General features: G+C 31.3%; 1 long non-coding RNA gene across 1 annotated transcript; it reads right to left on the bottom strand.

Annotated features, from left to right (window-relative positions):
* LOC108661656 lies at positions 697–4,284 on the bottom strand. The gene is made up of 2 exons (XR_001927412.1): positions 3,314–4,284; positions 697–1,406 (listed from the first exon to the last, which is right to left on the bottom strand). It is a non-coding gene; the product is annotated as an uncharacterized LOC108661656 (long non-coding RNA).

Genomic DNA, 20,364 nt, shown 5'->3' on the forward strand with positions numbered 1-20,364 from the left:
TAAGGTATCTTAAAACCCGAAAAGGTAATTGTTTCAAACTAAATAACAGTCTTGAAAATAAAACAATTGGTTATATATGAATCTACTAAATACTATTAATTTAGGGTTTTTATAATCAAATTGAACTGATTTTTGGATTTTTTTGAATTGAATTGAACTGATTTTAAAATTTCTTAAATTGGATCGAATCAGGTTTAGGGTTTCTAAATCAAATTTATTGATTTTAGGGTTTTTCGAATTGATTTTTTAAATGAGTTTAGGGTTTTTTGGATTGAGTGGAATCTAAAATTTGTTCAACCGGTTTGAGTGTTTTTGGTTTGTCCATCGAATTTTAGTTTTATAGAAAAATGAGTTTGGCGACTAATAAATAAAACACCAACAAAAAAATTTAAATCTTAAAATTGTAATTAAATTTTATTGAAATAACTAAAAAAGCTTACAAAAGTATCAAAAAAATGAAAGACAGTAACAATAGAAACAGTGAATAGAATTAAAAACACAAAAGAGAAATGGAGATATGGAATGACGAAAGGCATAAAAAATTTGAAAATCTCAACTATTTATTGAAATAAACAAAAGCAGAAAAAAAGAAAATGAAAACGAATTAAAAACACAAACCGACAGAAAAAGGAGATGCACAATTTTATTTTAACAATTTTTGAAATTTTATTTTAAAAGTCACCAACAACAAACTGATTAGCAGCAAAGTAAAACTTGTATATTTTCACACTCTTTCATCTGTGAATGTATTTTATACCAAACAAATATTTCAGACAAGAAACGGGACATCGAACTGCAACAACTAATTAAATCGGGTGGACCGAAAACCAAACCTCCAATGGATTCAAGAGTGGGTCGGGTTATGAAAAACATTAGTAATTATAGTTGCAAAGTCTGCCTCAAAAGAGTTGACAACAGACCTGAATTGCCTTCAAAACGAAGCAACATGTCTGCTAAATTGCCAAAAGACGACGGTGTGGTGTTATTGCCTAAGGCCCATGCCTAGCCTTGCACGGATACATAACAAAGCAGTTTTTTCGATTTTGGATTGACTGCCTGACTTCTTCCTTGCAACTGGAATCATTGGCAACACCAAATTAACACAGCTACCTTTGCTATTTGCTCCCCTTGTCCCTTGCTGGATATGGATGGAATTGCCTTTTTCTTCTTTTTTTTTTTTTTTAAATGAATTTGTTGCTCATTTTCTTTCTCTTGAGAATGATCATTGGCCCAACCTATCATTCATTCATAAGAACAAATCAGGTTCTAAATTATGCATAGGTCCGGAAGATTCGGCCTAGAAGAAGTGTCCCAATAAGCCTAAACCTTTAAGAAATGGGCCTCCCTTTCCCTGCCTCCAGTTTCAGGCTCATTTTTTCAAGCCCAATTCCACGTTTATAACTCTCCTATTAAAAAAAAAGCACATTTATAATTCATATTTCTTGAATTTTTTTTGTTTAAATAAAAATGTTCATAAACAAGAACCATAACATGTTTAAATTTCATTATATACTATTTTTTTCCTCTCAAAATAATGGGTTATATTAAATGATTCGAAATTAGAAGAGAGGAGACAAAAATAAAGATAATATTTGTAAATAATACAAAATATTTTATAGGTCTTGTTCACACTGTTTGGACTAAACTAATTAGTTATGAACTGCATGAAAAGCATTATAATTTGGAGTGATTATAATTCCAACCTAGAGCCTCTAAATAGACAACTTTTGTCTCAATAAGTATTACCAGGTGTCGTAACGTGCGAGTTCAGAAACCCGACCACCAGACGCGATGCGAAAATTTTAAAAATTAAAAAAAACTAGGAGTCGTCACCAATCTTTTTTACTAGGTGCGATTGGCCACCTATTGATTCGATTCTAATCGATGAAGCCTTAAATTAATTTTAAGCCCACCAAAAAGAATCATAAACTGGTCTACATTTTTCTAGATCTAAGTTCGGGAGTACGGTTACGCTAGGGGAAGGATTAGCACCCCCGAAGCGCCCGTTTCATGAGTAGTACCATTTTAGATTATCCTATTAGGCTTTAATTTTTAATTTCACTATATTTTTTTAGTTATTATTCTCTTATTTTATCTTCTATTTAACCTAAAATGGAATGTAAATATGAGGCAAGATGAAATGCATGGTATGAGATGAAAAATGTCAGACGAATAACCTTTTATTGAGGACGTTCTCTTGGATCCGCCCATCATAGTGGTCGGATCCGGAGCGTTCTCTCACCAAAGGAATTATCCGAGAAATTCGTTTTCTCAAATTCGACGAATAAATCTCATCATCGGGGTTATCGTACGTTTTTCTTTAAAAAATAATGTTTTCGTGAATAATGAACCTAATACGAGTGAAAGCCTTTTATTAAAGATGTTTCTCGAGCCCTTCCATCATATTAGTGGGATCCGGGGACACCTTTTCACGTAGAAAACTTTTCGAGGAATACCAGCCTTCGCAAGATTCTCAGAAGATCCCATCATCGGAGCTTAAACTCTAAAACAGAAATATTTATATGCACTGATATGCATGATGCAATATATATATGCTATGCTAATGCAATTATCTATTTTTTCATTTATTATTATGTAATTATTATTTTATTTTACTTTATATATTTTTTATTCTTCTATATTTTTTATTTTATATTTTTTTTATTTTTTCCTAACTCATTTTTTATTCTTATTTTACTTATATAAATTCACTTAATTATGTATTTTATGATGATTATGTCTAACATTTTAATTCTTCCTACATTTCACATTCTTTCTTAACCATATTCTAAGTCTAACTATATACTCCCTTTTCTATGTGTATATTAAATAAATCCATTCATATCACTAAATGCTTACTTTTCCATGTACAATGTCCCTCTAAACCTATTTACTATATTATTATTTTTTAATTAAATGTTCATTTATTTTCCTACATATTTTTATTCTTGGATCTATTTTTATAACTAAATAATCTTTCTACCTAATTTTGCTATTTTCATACAATTGCACATATATTTTATATATTTTCTTATCTATTCCAATCTCTCTCTTTTCTTCACATTTTTACATTTTTAAACATCTCTATTATTATTATTATTATTATTATTATTTTTACTTACATATTTTTTTTAAAATTTTTTTAATGATTTTCTTTCCTAATATATTTTAAAATTCATTCTACAACATTAATATACCTTATTTATATTATTTTACTATCCTAAACATAAAGCTACATTAAAAATTTTCTAACTTAAACAATCAACACAAATACTACAATCATAACCCAATAAAACAATGATCCAAAACTTACCCCAAAGCTTTAGCCCAACCCGGCTCAAGATGGATCAGACTGATCCAAAAAGCTTGTAAGCCTGCTTCAAGAATTTAGCCTCCTAGTGCCCAAAACGATACCGTTTCACATGCCCCAGCTCTTAACTATTTAAGCTTCATTTTCTTCCTTTCTTCCCATTTTCTCCTTTTTGTCTCTCTCTCTAGAACCCAAACTCTCTCCTTTCTCTCTACCAAGTCGCCGGCCAACCCCAAAACAGGACTCTCCTTGCCGCTCGACGTCGCCGACGTGACTCACCTTCCAAACCCAAGCTCTAACACTCCCCAAAACCCGACGGTAGCTAGCCCCAAGCCTGTAGCGTCGTCGGTACCCCTTTTTCTCTTTCCTGCGCTGGTAGATCCCAGATCGGTTGCCCCAAATGACCGACCTTCTCTCTATGACCGACCTTCTCTCTATGATCGACAGGCAGCAACCCAAGCTCACCCAAGCTCTCAACTCCTCTCAGCTTCATGCCGACGTCGCTCCCCAAAGGTCAGCTTTCCCCAACCGATGGGGTCGCCCAAATCAGCTTCCTCTTCTCCTAATCCGGCGACAAATAACCCACCACCGGTGGTACAAAGAGGTCCCCCTCACCTCCGATTTGAACCACCTAAAGCCCAAATCCAACTTTCACAGCTGGCGGCACCAAAACAAAGCCTTCATTTTCTTCTTTTCTCTTTGTGAACCTTTTTTAGTACTTTTTTTTTGGTACATTTTTTGATTTATGGATTTTGGTTGTTTTTGGCTGTTAGAATAGTAGAGAAAAATTTTTGTTGTGGTATTCGACTGCGAGGGACTAGGGTTTTTTTTTTTATTGCTTGTTTTTTGGCTTGCAGGTTGTGGCTCCTTGGGGTGAGTGCTACAGTGCCCCCTTTATACTGGGTTGAAGGGGGCACGCTCCTACTACCCTGCCAGACGCGAATTTTTTGCTTCTGGCAGGGTGAGGGTGGTGGCTGGCAGGGTGCGTCCGCACCCTACTAGTCGCACCTCTCTCTCTCCTTTTTCCTCTTTTTTTTTTTAAATTAATACAATTTTTTTCTTTTTTTACAGTGTCTACACTAGGTTCAAAAGGTTACCTCAAAAACTTCAAAAGCTAATTAGTAACATGATTATACAGTTCAACCAGATGGAAAATTACAAAAACTCTTCATGACAAGGGTCCTTTACAATACTTTTTCCACACATTAGATGCAATTAATCATCATTGTACGTATAAAAGAATCAAAGATGATAGAAAAGTAAAGTACAAAAATGATAAAACTTCATTAAACGTGGATATTAAGTAGTTATCAAGTTAAAAAATAATTATAAAAAACGTAGTATTAATATTACCTTAATAGTAGTTATACTTCAAATTCAAACATTTTTTTGCATAATTATATAAAGAGGCAACCAAGCAAATTCATTATTTGGCACCAACTACATGCAATAGTTCTCTATGGGGGAACAAATTCATGAGTGGCTAAGAAAAAAAGGAAATAAGGTACGTTAATGGTGAGCCAACAATGAAAGGCCAATGGGACTTGTGCTTTGTAATTTTTTTCTTTTTTTTTCAATCTTTTGAGTGCACATGCAGCCATGTGAGCAGATCCTTTGTGGGCCTATACCAATTCCTTTATTTAATATTCAAATCGATCAATATTTTTTTCCAAGGCATAATCTTGTGGACCTTATGTTAACAGCCAATTATATCCAATATGAACAAGAAGGAAATACTGACATAATTGATTCCATGTATATGTACATATAAAACATACTCATGCAGACACGAACATGATTCTTTTTGGCTGTAATTGATTCCATTGCTCGCATGCGTACATGCAGAAAGAGCTTTGAGAGAGAAAGAAATAATCAGATGATTGGGGAATGTCATTTTTTTTTTAGCTTAATTTGTTGTTTTTCTTAGTTTCCTTTTTGTTGTTGGGGAATTCATGGCCATTGACCTGATGATTATATATATAGATTAAGTAAATGGGTTTGATAAGACTGTTGTTTCTATGATTTATTTGATGAGAAAACTTTTGTCCTATGGTATGCCGAATAAAAAAGAGAAACTTATCCAAAATGTTGGGTTGCTGAAAATTTCAGCAAAATTTCCATGATTTCGCACGAACTGTTTGAAGAATTATAAGTGTGCAGTGTAAACCCTTGAATCTAGGCTCCTCAAGCATGTGCATATGTGTATGAGTATGACACTTTCCTCCGCCTTTTTGGCTAAGATCCAGTTCATTTTTGCACAATGTTGTCCCTAATCAATTTTCCGTGTCATATATTCTTAACTCTAGTCCTTCATTTCAGTATGTTTGGATTATATTATATGATTATGTGGCTATCAACGAGTGGCTAAATTTTGAAATATATCAACATTTTACGCTAAAAGATTGCAAAAGAGTCTAAAGTTGTTGATGAGACATGTTCGTTGATGGACAAAACCATGTAGGGAGGAGGCATCTAGACCTTACTTCAAGGACAAGATTACTGCTGAAATACACATAGAAAGGGGCTGATTATTTTCTTACTTCACAGGTAGAGGCAGGTAGAAAATAAAGGACTACAAGGCTAATTAATAATTTGCATATTTTACTAACTTCTTTCAAACATAACCTAAAGCTGAAATTCTGTACTGTGTCACTGCAATTTCACAGCAATTTCAGAGAAGGTTCAAAGCAGAAGAACATAAAATGTACAAGGTTGTCTTTGAAGAACACTTCTGATTTCCTATGTACTTACCATAAGAATAAAAAATACACGAGAGAAAACTATATCTACCACATATTTGCCATGTGCAGTTTTTAACTATTTATTGCAAGAATTTTTGTGAATTGATTTGGAATCTGTTGACTTTGTGGAGAATTTTTTGCACTACCGAGATGTCTAGATTTCAAACTAGGAACATTAATTGTAACTATGTTATCTCTTCTGTTATAGATGGTTTAATTAGAGTTGGCAATCATATTATGTAGATGCCAAAGGGCTTAATCAATGACATGAATGTACCAGGGATGTATATCAGGATCCGATCATATGCGTATCAAATTTTCAATGACAGAATAAAGTTATCCAATGCAAGCGGCTGGTAACATGGGGTGTCAGAGTGGCAGAAATCTCTGATCATTTGACCCAAATTTGCGTATCAAAATTTGCAATCCAGTCTTGGCACCTGTTGTTTTGTACTTTTGGTTTATAATCATAAGCAGATTCCAATAAGATATGCCCTGGAGATGCTACCAGATATGTCTATATAACTAGAATTTTGTTACTAACTGCAAATCTTTATTGCTTTGTTTGGACTTGTTTTTTGGGGGGTGGGGTTCTGTAATTGATGGGATGTGGATCATTTTGTTTATTGACCCATTAAAAAAAAAACTGAGGATATTTGGGTGGAAATTAAAAAAAATGAAGTTGACTCTGAGGTGCATGATGAATTCAATGATTATTACCTGTAAGGAAGTCTTCAAGGTGATAAATATTTGTGTCTTGTTTTTTTTTTGTTGACAAATTTAGATTATTATAAAATGACAAAATATTCATAATCCAATGGGAGAATTGTAACTACACTTTCAAGAGAAAGGCTTGATTTTAATTTGCTCCACTTCAACCTCCAATTTTGATCAGGGTTTCCATGCATTGTTTCTTCTCCAATTTACCAGCTTTAATTAGGTTCAATAAACATCAAAAATTGGAAGTCTATACTTAGAAAAGATCTTAAAACTTTTGACATTTGAAAGATAATTTTTCCAAATAGATTAGGAGAACTTGATGAGAATAAATTGTCTAATATCAATTCATACATATCTCAGACTGCAAAATCTGTTTATTTGTTGATGGAAAAACATTGAAATTAAAGAAAGATTATCATCTTAAAATAGCCATTTAAAATTCCAAATTAAGTTTTGGAATGAGTTTTCCATTTAAAAGGTTGGTTTGGTAAATGAAATAAATCAATGATTATTTTGCCATATATAATTAACAAAGCTTTGGTCTGATGGTTGCATCATTAGCTTGAGGGCTTTTTTTTTTCCACCTTGGGTAGAAAGAGCTAGTGGGATTGGATATGGTATAGTACCATATTGTGAAATTTGCGGTTGTAAATTGATTTACATATTTATCTTTGAGCTGCAACCCCAAATATCAAATGCTTTCATTTTCATTGATGTATAACTTTTCTTTTTTTGTTCTCTTTTGCTCACAAAAGTTTCAAGATCCAATCAATAATTTACCTTGATACTGCTTATTTCATCTCATATATATTGGGAATTATTTGCTCAGAGAAATTAGGAAGTACTGGAAAGAAGAAAGAACCAATGTATTAGCCTCCCAATTCAGGCCAAACTTTTGCCTGTCTAGCACTGCTCAATTCAAAATCTTCTCAACAGTAATCAAGGTCCCTAACCATGTAGTCAAGCAAGTACATACCCTTCCCTACAACCACAAATTAAATATAAATAAATGAATTAAAAAAAAATAAAAGAAGCCGGACGTTCCTCACAAAAAGTGAGAAACAGACAGTGCAAATGGATTTATTACATTGGAAGGCTTTATTACAGTGAAAGTTAAAGGAAGATCAGAGGCTTTATTTGGGTTAAAACCAAATAATGACATGGTTGACGGTGAACAAAAAGCAAATCCCAGGTGGCCATTTCTTTTTCTTACCTTTTTTTAAGTTTTTTAAATAATCAAATTTTCTAAATCATATATGGAGTACTTAAAATAACACATTAGACTTTAAATTACAGAAAAGTGCAAAAGTAGAATGTGGCATATCACTACTACTGGATAGTAAGCATATGTTCAATAATTATAACCAATGATTTATAGTTTAGTCACCTGTCTAAGCTTTTGGAGCCCCCCTTCTTTATTTTGTTGATTGATTGATTCTTTACCTGTAATGCTGTCTTGCTGCATTGTGCATCAGGTTACATGATAAGAGATACCTTTATCCACTTTATTTGGATGTCTAAATTTGAATTTGATACTTGAACATTTTTTTCTTATTTTTAAGGAATCACCTTATTACAAAGGCATTGAAAAGTTTTCTTTTTATTTATTTTTTTAATGAGAAGAGGCTGAAATTATTGCTTAAATCTAAAACTGTTATCCAAATCAGAATGGGATTTAGAGTAAGCCATGATCCCCTCTTTCTTTTCTTTTGATTATATATGGTTGGTGGAAACAAAAGATGAAGTATTACCAGAATCTTGGGTTGATAGAGAAAAGGGATTTAGACCCATGTGAGTGTGGGGTTAATTACAATGGAATTATATTAGGGCGGACAAATCACCAGTTGGATAGCAAAATCAATCAATCTTGAAATATATATATGCATGTCAAATTCAGTCCAGCTGGTTTGGGGAATAATTGCGGCTTTTGGCATATCAAAACTGGTTAGGAAGATATTAAGCTGCAGAGCTGGACCTATGATCCTCTCTGCTTAGCCTTTAATTCTTTGTAACAATTTGGGTCACATTCAACCTCATCATCACCAGTTTTCTTTCCTTTTTTTATTACTATTCTTCTCAATTTCCAAGCTAGGTAATAAGAAGGGCTTGAGTTAGAAGGTTGTAATCATAATCTTGCTTGCATAAAAGTCCATGACATAAAGCAATTGAACTGGATCCAGACCATGAGCCTTAAATTTCACATTTTCTTTTCCTTTTTTCCAATTCCCCCCAAGGCTTTTGCAAATAAATAAATATATAAGGGGACAAATTATGAAAATTTTGTTGAGGTTTTATTACTTGAATAATGGAAAGCGATTGATGGTGTTAGTTTGTATGAAGCAACCCCAACTATCAAATCGGCCAATATATCTTTAACAAAAAGAGATAAGATCATTCCAACTATTTCTTTCCATTTTCTAAGCAAACAATCAAACTGTTTGATCAGCCAATAAAATGTTTGAAACAAAAGCTGACTATTGGGTCTCTTCATTCTTCTTCAAGGTACAAATGAATAACAACCAACTAAATAGGATTAACGCCAGAAGCTGGGAACTAGTTAATGAATTTGGAGTTCATACAAAGACATCTATATTAGTTCAATGCCCTTTTTTAAAGGACAAGAAATCGTTAATGGGTAAAAACTTAGCCTCCAAAGTTTAAGATGCCATTACCACACTACAGTCCATTATTTGGTATTGCTATGAAAGAAACGTTTGATCACAAATCACAAAAAAAAATTGACACCTAATGAGTCTTAATTGCGATGATTTTGATCTTAATACCAAACACAAGTTTCTTATAAGATCATAATATCTTATCGCAGTTGTAACTAAGTTGTTTACTTGCTCATTGCTCCAAATAGGTGCAATAGTTTTGAAATAAAATCAAATAGACAACTTATTGAATGATGATGTGATATGTTAATATAATTTGATAATATGATTATGTAATATTTTCACTAAGCACATTAACGTCATGTCGTAGCATATAATTATAAAATGATAAGTGATATTTTGATTAATGATAATTGATTAATGCTAATCATAAAAACCTATTTAACCTAAACTAAAAATATATAGACATAATTGAACGTAATAAAAAAATAAAATTTAATTAATTTTTTTTAATAATTCAAAATTTTTTTAAATATTGTAATGCCAATACTATTTGAATCTAAACTGCCTGTAACTGTAACTGAACTGCTTATACCTTTAAAACAAATACATTATATTCTGATATATTCTTTTATGCAAAATGCTTTGTTGATTAATTTAATGGGTGGGGTACTCTTAATGCCTTAATGTGTGCTTGTAAATCACACAAAAGATTGGTCCTCCCCCTTTACCTCCTTAATCATAGACATTAAAAGGAATCCTCAACCCCCACCTTCTAACAAAAAATAATAATAATTATTTGTAAAAAGAATGACATAAACAAAACCCTTTTTTGCTCTCTTGTTTTTGTGGATAAGACATGACATCTTTTGTTCTAGAGAGACAAGATTCTTCCGTTAGATTGTTGCAACAACCTGGCCGTACAGCTACTTTGGGCATGCAATGTCACATGCTCTATCCCTTTATCCAACATTTTAAAACAAAAGAATATATATCTATATATATATATATATATATATATATATATATATATATTATATTATTAATCCTTAAGCAATAAACAGTTCTTTTAAAAAAATAAGGGGTGTGCCTCCGCCAATCACTCCGCAAGCAAAGATTAAAAAATAAAAGAAGATGAGAAGTTAAAAAAATATAATATAAAATAAGAATAAGAATAAAGAGGAAAAGGAGAAGGTAGAAGAATCATAGAAAAAGATGGGGAAAGTTGTAAACCAACGGAAATTGGAAAAGTGAGAACATTTGTTGTTTCTACGCGTAGTTGTTGGTGAGTTCCTTGATGAGCGGGGAGTGGAAGGAAGAGCATGTTAGCTAAGCTAGCCCTGTTGCACGGCCAGGGGTGGGTGGTCGGTGATTGTGGTTGGTGACGGATGATTGGTCCATATATACATATACGGGTCCCATGTTTGAGCTGGCTTTATTTACTCCTGCCCTTCTCTTTGGTTGCGGGCTTAGTTGGTCCATTTTGGACCACCTTTAACATGCAGATTTTGTGAGAATAGGATTGTGGATTAATTTGTGGGAGTATGTGAATGATAGGAAGCTACAAATATATTTATTTGAAACGTTGAATTTAGATCATCAATATGCTTTGATTCATTAGTTCTTTTTTTTTTTTTTTCAAAATATTTGTACTTGGTACATACATTCATTCGATGTATACTAATTTAGATGTCCAACTATTTAAATATAACAAAAAACTTGAAAAATAATTAAGCACATTCATGTTGAACATATTATCATATAAGCACTTATTTTGAATCTGAATAATATAGTGATATAATCAGATAAGATTATATGATTTGAAGTCTCACTCTAATTTAACTCTTTAATTACTATTAAACAAAAAAAAATTCATGTAGGGTGAGGGTTTATAAGCTTTTATCTGGTGCTATATGTAGGGTTATATGTAGGTAGAAATCTTTGTTTTCTAGGTAATGTTTCCACGTTATCCTTGATCTGTGAGTTCTTGCACCCATAAACACGCATTAATATTGTTAGAATGGGAAGATTAAAAGAAAATCTTGTGTTGGGAAGACAAAATGCAAGCTTCAATAATAATACACTAAAGTTCTTATTTGGAAAAAAAAAATTCAGCTTGAGTACTTTGGAAACCAACAATTAATGGATTCATAAAGAGCTAAACCCATCTCTATTTAGATACATGCATGCATCTCACTGTTACAAATTAGATTAGAAGAGTTTCTCTAGAGTTTTGTTGACAATTAACGCATGCAGCTTAGAATTCAAGAACTGATGGTTTGTATGTTGGTTAGGTCAAGAGTGTAACAAGGTGAATAATTCAGTCTAACTAAGCAAGCATTACTTAATGAAGATGACGATGTCTTAACTAATGAAACTACTCTTAGCATAAACGTGGCTTCAACTCTTTTCAAGTCAAAGAAAACTTCATCCATATTCCATCAAATAACCTCAGAATTCATGACAGGCATTTCCAATCAATTAGGTCGTCAGGTTAACTAATTTCTAACTTCTTATCCATATGAAGTAAATTGTCAATGCAACCATCTCGATGGAGTTGGTGAATTGAATTCATAGCCAATCCTTCATTTTTTTTTTCTTTTCTTCTTTCAATATCTAAATAATTCTTAGCACTTACTAGTTGTTATAAAAAGAATGATTTCATATCCGATCAAAAACTCCAACAGTTAATATCTGATATTACAATTTTGAGATTTTAAGATCAATCCAAAATCATTTTTACCAAAAAAGAAAAGGATTGATGTCAATCAATAAAAACATTACAATAAATTGAAACTCTAAACCCTAAATTAAGAATTCAGAGGGAATTTGAAAGAGGGTTTACTTTTATGATGATAAATTTTTTATAGACAAATTTTGGATGCATGCACCCTCTAGAAAAACCCAAATACTACTAAAGGTTAAGGGGGAGAGACTTTTTTTTTTTTTTAATATTAGTGATCAAACATTCTGTTCATTCTTTTTATTAATTGATAAAACAAAGAACATAAAACGAATGACAACCATATATAGTTGACTTTCATTCCAAATTCTATGAATAATTGCATTATAAATAAAATATAGAGAAGTTTATGCACCCTTAGCCATGTGTAAAAGTTGCTACATTCCTATAAGTTATCCACATTGTTGAGACAGGTTCAAAGCCTGCAGATTTGATGTGATTAACAACCAAAACTCTAATCATTTTGGTATGCAATTAGTTGAAATACATCAATTTCAGTCCTTTGAAAATTTTGGCGTCATGACAAGTGTACTCATTTAGGTCATGGAAAATGTTGATCAATCTACCGTTTACCCACAAATATAAATTAATAGGATGGGTTAATTAAGTTAAACTTTGAAATTATTCTTGTTAAACAATGTTGTATGGGTCCAATCTAGTTGTCTAGTCATTCATTGAATTCATATTTAATTTATCCATTTATGTAAAGAAAATTTTATTATTTGAATAAAAATGGTGGAATTTATGACAAAAATAACAAAAAATAGGTTAAATTAAAATGGGTACATGAAATTAATTTGTTAAAAAAATGATATAAAAGGAAAAGTTTTAAATCATGTCAAATTGATTTGGTTTTGAAGGAAAATTTAAATTAACTCACGTCATATCGGTTTATTTAATAGTTATATAGAAATAAATTTTGAATAAAACAAATCCATTACTAGTATATTTTTTTCATATGCTTTTGATTTACTTATTAGGTTGATATATGTAATAAAACAAAATAAACATTTATTGGGAATACACATTAAAAAGAATCTTTGCCATAATGTTACTACCGTGACATAAAGTTTTCATGTGTATCATCTTTCGGGTGACTATGACCTTTGTGTAACTTTGAGGAAACACTGCTTAAACTTGAAAGAAAAAGAACCCCATTCTCTGTGAACGACTTCATCTACTACCAGCGGTAAGGTGGGGGGTCCAAAATTGACAACTTGCACGTATCACACATGTTGGAAATGTCTGAGTAAAAGAAAATGCTACCTCATTTCTGTCCATTTCTTATCATAAAAATAATAATCCAAAATGGACCTAACAATTTCTTATTAAGTAAAGATTTAATGTTCCATCTCTTCTCCATTCTTATATATTATATGCACAAAAATATTCTTTTATGATAAATATGTTTAAGATTTCCGATTCGAGTTTCGACATTAAATCAAACTATTATTATAAAAAAGATAGAGATCATGAACGATCTATTTTTGCTTTTTCTAATTAAATGTTCATTACTTGAAACACTTTAAGTTCCAATTCAGGAGGAATCTATGAATGACCATATGTATGAAAAAAAAAAAGTAATCTTTGCCTTATGTTACTATCATAACATAAACTTTTCACATATTTTCCACATCGTGACTATGACATTTTCTCTAACTATGAGGAAATACTTTTTGACTACCACACCATTTAGCAATCCAAAAAAAGTCTTTGGATGAATTCATGAACTAGTAGCAATTTGTGGTCCATTCAAAATCATTCATGTGGCAAAATTTTTACAATGTTGTTGTAAACAAAAATACTGCTACAATGACATATATAGTACCTTTTACCATCATAAGTATATAGGCATTAATGTATAGAATGGATTTACACGCATTTACTATAATATAAAATAAGTCTCGTCTGGAATTTTGATTGGCTAACCAAATACAAAATATCTATAGCTTGATAAATTGATTAATTCATAATCACACATTTGATGGTCTAAATTATTGAAGTGTAAGTACTAGAAATAAAAAAAAATATATAGAAGAAGGTTATAATTCAGAAATTAATTGTAATTAATTTAGAAAATCCAATATAAGTTAAGTAATTTAATTTTATAAATAATTCAAATTAGTAAAGTATAGAATGATGAATAATTAATGAAACACCGCCATATATTAATTACACTTCTTAAGTATTAATTTGATTTAAGTATAGAAATACACACATGCATGTATATTAATTATTAATTGTTTGTATTGATTTGAGGTACTTGTTATAGGGTTCAGCTGTAGTTTGTGCTCCCTTTTGCATTTATTTCCTTTACTTATCTGCATTTATTATATGTGCATTGCACATGACTGTGCCTTTAAAAAAAAAAAAAAGAAATTTTTATTAGCCTCAAAAGTCAGCCATTAATTATATTAAAAATGCAGATGTTTCTAAAATGTAAAGTTAATTGTCTATAACTTAAAAATAATTATAATTGAAAGCCAACTTATATATAAAAATAAAAAAATAATGTTTTAAATATACAATAAAACTTTTTTTTGGTCTTACAAAAGAAAGATTTGCACCTACTCTTTAAGTAAAAAAATCATATATCAACCAATGAGCTAAATGCTCATATACAATTTTATATTATCTTACAAATAAAATAAATAAATAAAATAAAAAAGAACTGTTATAAAGAAAAGAAAAATCAAACAATTTAACTCCGTTTGGTTTGATTTTTCTAATTTTCTTCATTGTATTAAACACCCAAATCTTTGCCTTTTTGTTACTATCGAAACATAAAGCTTTCATTTTTTTTTTTTTGCATCATCTGATGATTATGACCTTTTGTGTGACTGTGTGGAAACATGGGTGAGACTATTGGGCACCTTCTTGCAAGCTCTCATTTTCGAATTTTAAGCAACAATCCAAAATCTCTTTGGATGAATTGTCAAATTAACTACTAGCAATTAGTGGGGTCCACTTGACAACAAACATATGACGTCTCATTGTCTTGCAATGTCTTTGGTAAACAAAATTGCTTCCTTGATGTAGCACTGTTACCATCATATCACAACATTAGGATAATGGAGTTATTCCTTGACCTTTCAATGGTTCATAAGAGGAAATACGTGTACATATGGCTATAGCTAATACGAAAATGGATACCTCTTTTTATAAAAAATGTTTAAGTTTTGAACAAATTTAAATATTGTAACGGAATCGTAAGATTTATTAAAGAAAATTTTAAATTTTAAATTTGAACTTTGACATTGTATCGAAATAGATAAGTAGGTTGAAGAAAATGATTGTTATATCTTACGGAGAAACTGTAGCTTAGAAGAGTAGAGTGTATAAACAAGAGGAATTTTTCAAGGGTTGTATAAAGGAGAGATGATGTTGATAAGTGGTACCCGATGGTTCCACCATGCACATGGAGCCACACATGCTTGGTCTATGTCACTATCCAACCAAATGAACTTTTGAGGACGATCTGATCCTAATCTACATGCATCAACCAATAAGAAACACAGAGATATGGGACTCGAACAGTGTGAGCTTGAGGCAATTTGTAGTAGGGGAGAGGTTATGCTCAAAATTTCATGGCTCAAATTGATGCTCATGGCCAAATGAGTATGGTTGGGGAACATTATGGGTCAAGTGATAGTTTCCCATGTTCATAATTTATCAAGCACATGCCTAATTGAATTAATACAGATATCGACTTGGTTCATCTTTCAGCTTTGTATATACATCATTGCTCTTTTTTTTTCCCCTTTTTTGGCTGCTTAATCCTACTTGCCCTATGACTATTGATATGCTTTATCTAGCTGTTGATACGGTGAAAAGAACCCCAAAAAATTGAATCAATGAAGGTGTAGGACAACTCCTTCACTAGATAGTTGGGCGAATCTAACTATGGATTCATGGGCTCATATTCCCCATCAATTTTGGCCAAGATTCGTAAATTAGTCGGCACTTCCCATGGAAGAGTTTGAGCATTCAATTTGATTCAATTCAATACCTTTCTTTTGCACTTCATTGGCTTTAATCTTTCCTAGTATATTAGAATTTAAACTCACAACCAATGTATAGGATAATAATTTAAAAAGAAAAAAGAAACATAATGCTACATGAGAAAGACTTCAGCTCTACTCCATCCAAATATTATTTAGCCGTGGCTCAAAGACTCCCTGCTATCAAATTAAAACCTCCTACTTCTCAACCTTTCATTTTATATCCCTCCTTGATTGAACTCTCTTTCATCCAACCTGGCAAACCCTAACTCAGTACACATTAATTTACTTTCTTTAAAAGAGGGGAAGATTTATATATGCATATAAATATATATATATATATATAAGAAAATTGTAAAAACCAAAAATAAGTTGAGAAATTTTCAGTTCATGCAAAAGTAAATTGATGATTAATTTTCATCCCACCAAGCCTTCTCTATTAATTTTCTTAATTAGTTTAGAAGACTAATTAATTAATAATCCCCACAAGCTTTGTGTGAAACTAAGAAGTAATTAAGACCTTGGGTTTGAATAAAAATTCAGTGCTTTGCATGCTGTACCCAACCTTGTCTATGGAGGCAGCCACCCTATAAGTAAAGTTCGGTGCAAATTTCAGCAAGTGGCATCAATATTAACATTACTTTGTTCTATTTTTTACATAATTAGCAGGCTGACAGCAACTTACTATTAAATCAAAACAACTTAAAAAGTCAAATTGATCATGAGCCAAAACCAAATGACTTTTGCCTCGGTTAGTGCCCGGGAGTTTTGGTCAATCCAAATGGGAAGAAGGGGAAAGTTGGTCAAGACTCTCTCCCCCTGACTCTCGGCTGCAACCTACTTTGGTTAAAGTTAGAAAGAAAGAAAGAAAGAAAAATAAAGCAAATGAAGTTAGACCCTGGGGGCCATATTTCTGGTTAACAAACCTTGGCCTACAAAATCTAGCTTTTCCTTTTCAATTATGGAAAAGGTTTCAATTCAATTAAATAAAAAGAGTGACAAAAACTCATTGACACAATCCTTTCTCTTCCTTTCTTGCGTGTGTGTTAAGGGTGGAAATTGGTTTGTATTTGATGAATTTTTTGTGGGCCTCCTTCTATAATTTTACCCGTCAATCAAAACATTTTAAATGGATTTCAATTAGTGCTAGGTTTTTTTTTCCCAAAGAACAATCTTATAATATTTTTCCGTATTCAAAAATTATATAATTTCATATTAAATTTTAACTGTTCGATTATTTAGTACGAAGATCAGTAATCAAACTGAACTATTTGTTTCATGTTTCTCTTAGTCATATAATCTGATGCATAGATCAAGGGTTTATTAGGACCCTTGGTATACAATGGATGGCTCTGTTGATCATCATTTTGTTCCTGAACTTTCATAATTATTTTAACTTCCGAACTCACGAAAGTCAAGACCAAAATAACAAACCCATGAGAGATTGGTTGGTCCACGCAATCAATGGTGCAAATTCTAGCAATTTCATCATGATGAAGTGTTTTCACCTTTTTGGGCATATGACAAATAAAGGGTAAAGCTGCAAATAGCAGAAGGGGGGGATCACAAAGCGTGGAGGAGTTGCCATGATGGGAGCCACTTGGCTGTTGCATGGGAACATAATCGTGCCCCCAAAAAGGCGATAGTGAAAATTTGGCTCGAAATTTTAAGAAAATAGTTAATTTCCGGTTTACACTTTGTTTTTTTGGTAAGAAATGATATTACAAAACACTTAATCTTCTTGGGTTTAACATTGCCATGGCAAAGATTTAAAAGTTCCTTTTGTTCCCGCCTTGTTCTTCAATTGGACAGCAAATGGCATGGAAGGGTAGGGAAGATTTTTGGGTCTAACTCTTTCACATTACTTTGGAATAATCTAATATTTATTTACTAGTTTTATCTCTTAAAAAATATATGTCGTTTAACTTCAAAGGAAAAAGAAAGATGGAATTTTGAAATAATCCAACAAGTTTTAATTTTCAAGAATCATGTGGTGTCTCTTAATTAATTTATTTATTTATTGACTAAATGCTCATTTGTAGAATTCAACATTCACTAAATTCTTCATTTTAAGATATAACATTTTATTTCTTTTAAATTAAGATACAATTTTTTTGATCTTATATAATAAAAAAATTGATGAAAATAAGTCGTAATTATTATTAATGAGATTAACAGTTGTCGTGTGAAAGCCACTAACTCTTAACAAATAAAAATTTGCATACGTTCATTATTAACGTTGATTACTAATTATTTCAAAATTAATGAAAATGTTGCAGTCAATTTTGAAAAAAAATGATAAAAGATTGAATTGTTAAAATGAAAATTTTGATAAACGTTATTCTTTTTATTAGATGAGTTTTCAAGACCCAAAATTTAAAATGGTTGTTACTTTTCACAAAATAATAATTTAGCAATTGGATTGTGTGTGAGTGGGTATATTTTCTTTTTGAATTTTCTTTTCATTATAAAAATGGTAGAACAAGAGTGAATTGGAAAAAAAATTATTTTCGTTATGAAAAATGTTTTACTTGAAGAAGGCATATCCCATAAATCAATATTATGAAACAGTTTTTTGCTATTTGATTGATCCACAAAATTTGGCCAGAGTTTGAAATATTTCACGAGATTGGATTATCCATTTGACTCAATTTTTGGATATAATTAAACTAATAAAAGGATTAATATTAAAAATAATCACATGATTCTATAGAAAAAGAAAAATTACATCAAATTAGACAATTAATATTATGTCTTCATCGTATACAAAAAAGATTGGCTTAAATAACTGATTAATTTCACGCATTAGTATTGAGTACTTGTGATAGATTCATATTGTTTTTGATGAATTTTGTACTTGTCAACATATTTAATTATTTAATTAATTAATTTATTTATTGTTAATATTTAGTTATACCATCAAAATCAGTTAGTCCAGTGGACTTGACTAGCTAGTTGATCGAATTTGGACCAAAATTAAACCTGGATTTATCACTTAATTCAAACCCGATATCAAATCAAATGATGAAATTAAGTAATGACCATTTAATCAATAATTAATAACTTCTAGCCTCAGACGCACGTATTTATAGCAGAAATTCAGGTCAAGAAATCCACTCCCAGCTCAACATTGTCGAACCTTCTCCCTTGACACACAAGCACCTAAGACATTAAAATCTTTACTCTCATTTGACCAAAATCTACTCTATTTTCAAGTTCATATTCATCGATTTCGATAATGGTGGTTAAATTGTTTCAGATGATAATTAACAATTCTATTAGAAATGCTCAATTGCTATGAGTTTCCTTTCCTTGAATCATGCATATTCTTGGCATTATCAGGCTTTCATGCTCATGATTTCCTCAAGTTCACATGTGCATTAGCTCTCTCTCTCTCTCTCTATATATATATATATATATATATAGCTAATGTATACAGCTTTTTTTTTCTTCCTTATTATACAGTCAAATGTAGTTCAGACAATTCGAAGTCTCCATTTCTGTTCCAGTCCAAAAGTTGACTGCCCTGACTTTTTGACTCGAACAAAACCAGATACTTCCTTTGCATATAGGGCAATTCAAATTTAACAAATAAAGGAAGAGGAAGAAGGAATTATTTCCTGGGAAACACATGACGCTCTGAACAACAATTTGGACTCTTGTAATTGAATACCAAAACGGAAATCCCCTCCGAGATTTTGGTTTTTTTTTTTGGAATATATATTTCTGTACACAATTTTCTCGAGGAAATAGACATGTCAATAAGACATCCATGTGTTTATTGTGTTCTCCATGGACTATCAAATATAATTTTCATGGTTAATAAACTTTACCATAAAATTCTATTGTTCCAATTGCATTACTAATTTTAGTTATTGATTTGGGTTCCTATTTCAACGCTAACCGAACACAGTCATAAATATGACTTAAAAAACAAACATAACTCATTATTATATCTAACAACAGCATGTGAGAGAGAAAAGGAATGAATTCCATTTCGTACCCCTTTTCGTTGAACCTTGTTTGGTGTCAAATTTTCTCTCTTTGCTAAGGCCGTGATTGGCGCACACGTAATATTCATACCACCAATATTCCAATTGATTTCTTTATTAAAAGAAATAAAAAAATAAATAAAATTCAACATATTTATTATGCTTAAAAACACTTTATTCAATACCGCTAATTCAGCAGGAAACTGTGACATCTGCTCCCCCGTACGCCCGTAAAATCTGAC

This window comes from Theobroma cacao, chromosome 4 (genome assembly GCF_000208745.1).
Source record: "Theobroma cacao cultivar B97-61/B2 chromosome 4, Criollo_cocoa_genome_V2, whole genome shotgun sequence".
NCBI classification, from domain to species: Eukaryota; Viridiplantae; Streptophyta; class Magnoliopsida; order Malvales; family Malvaceae; genus Theobroma; species Theobroma cacao.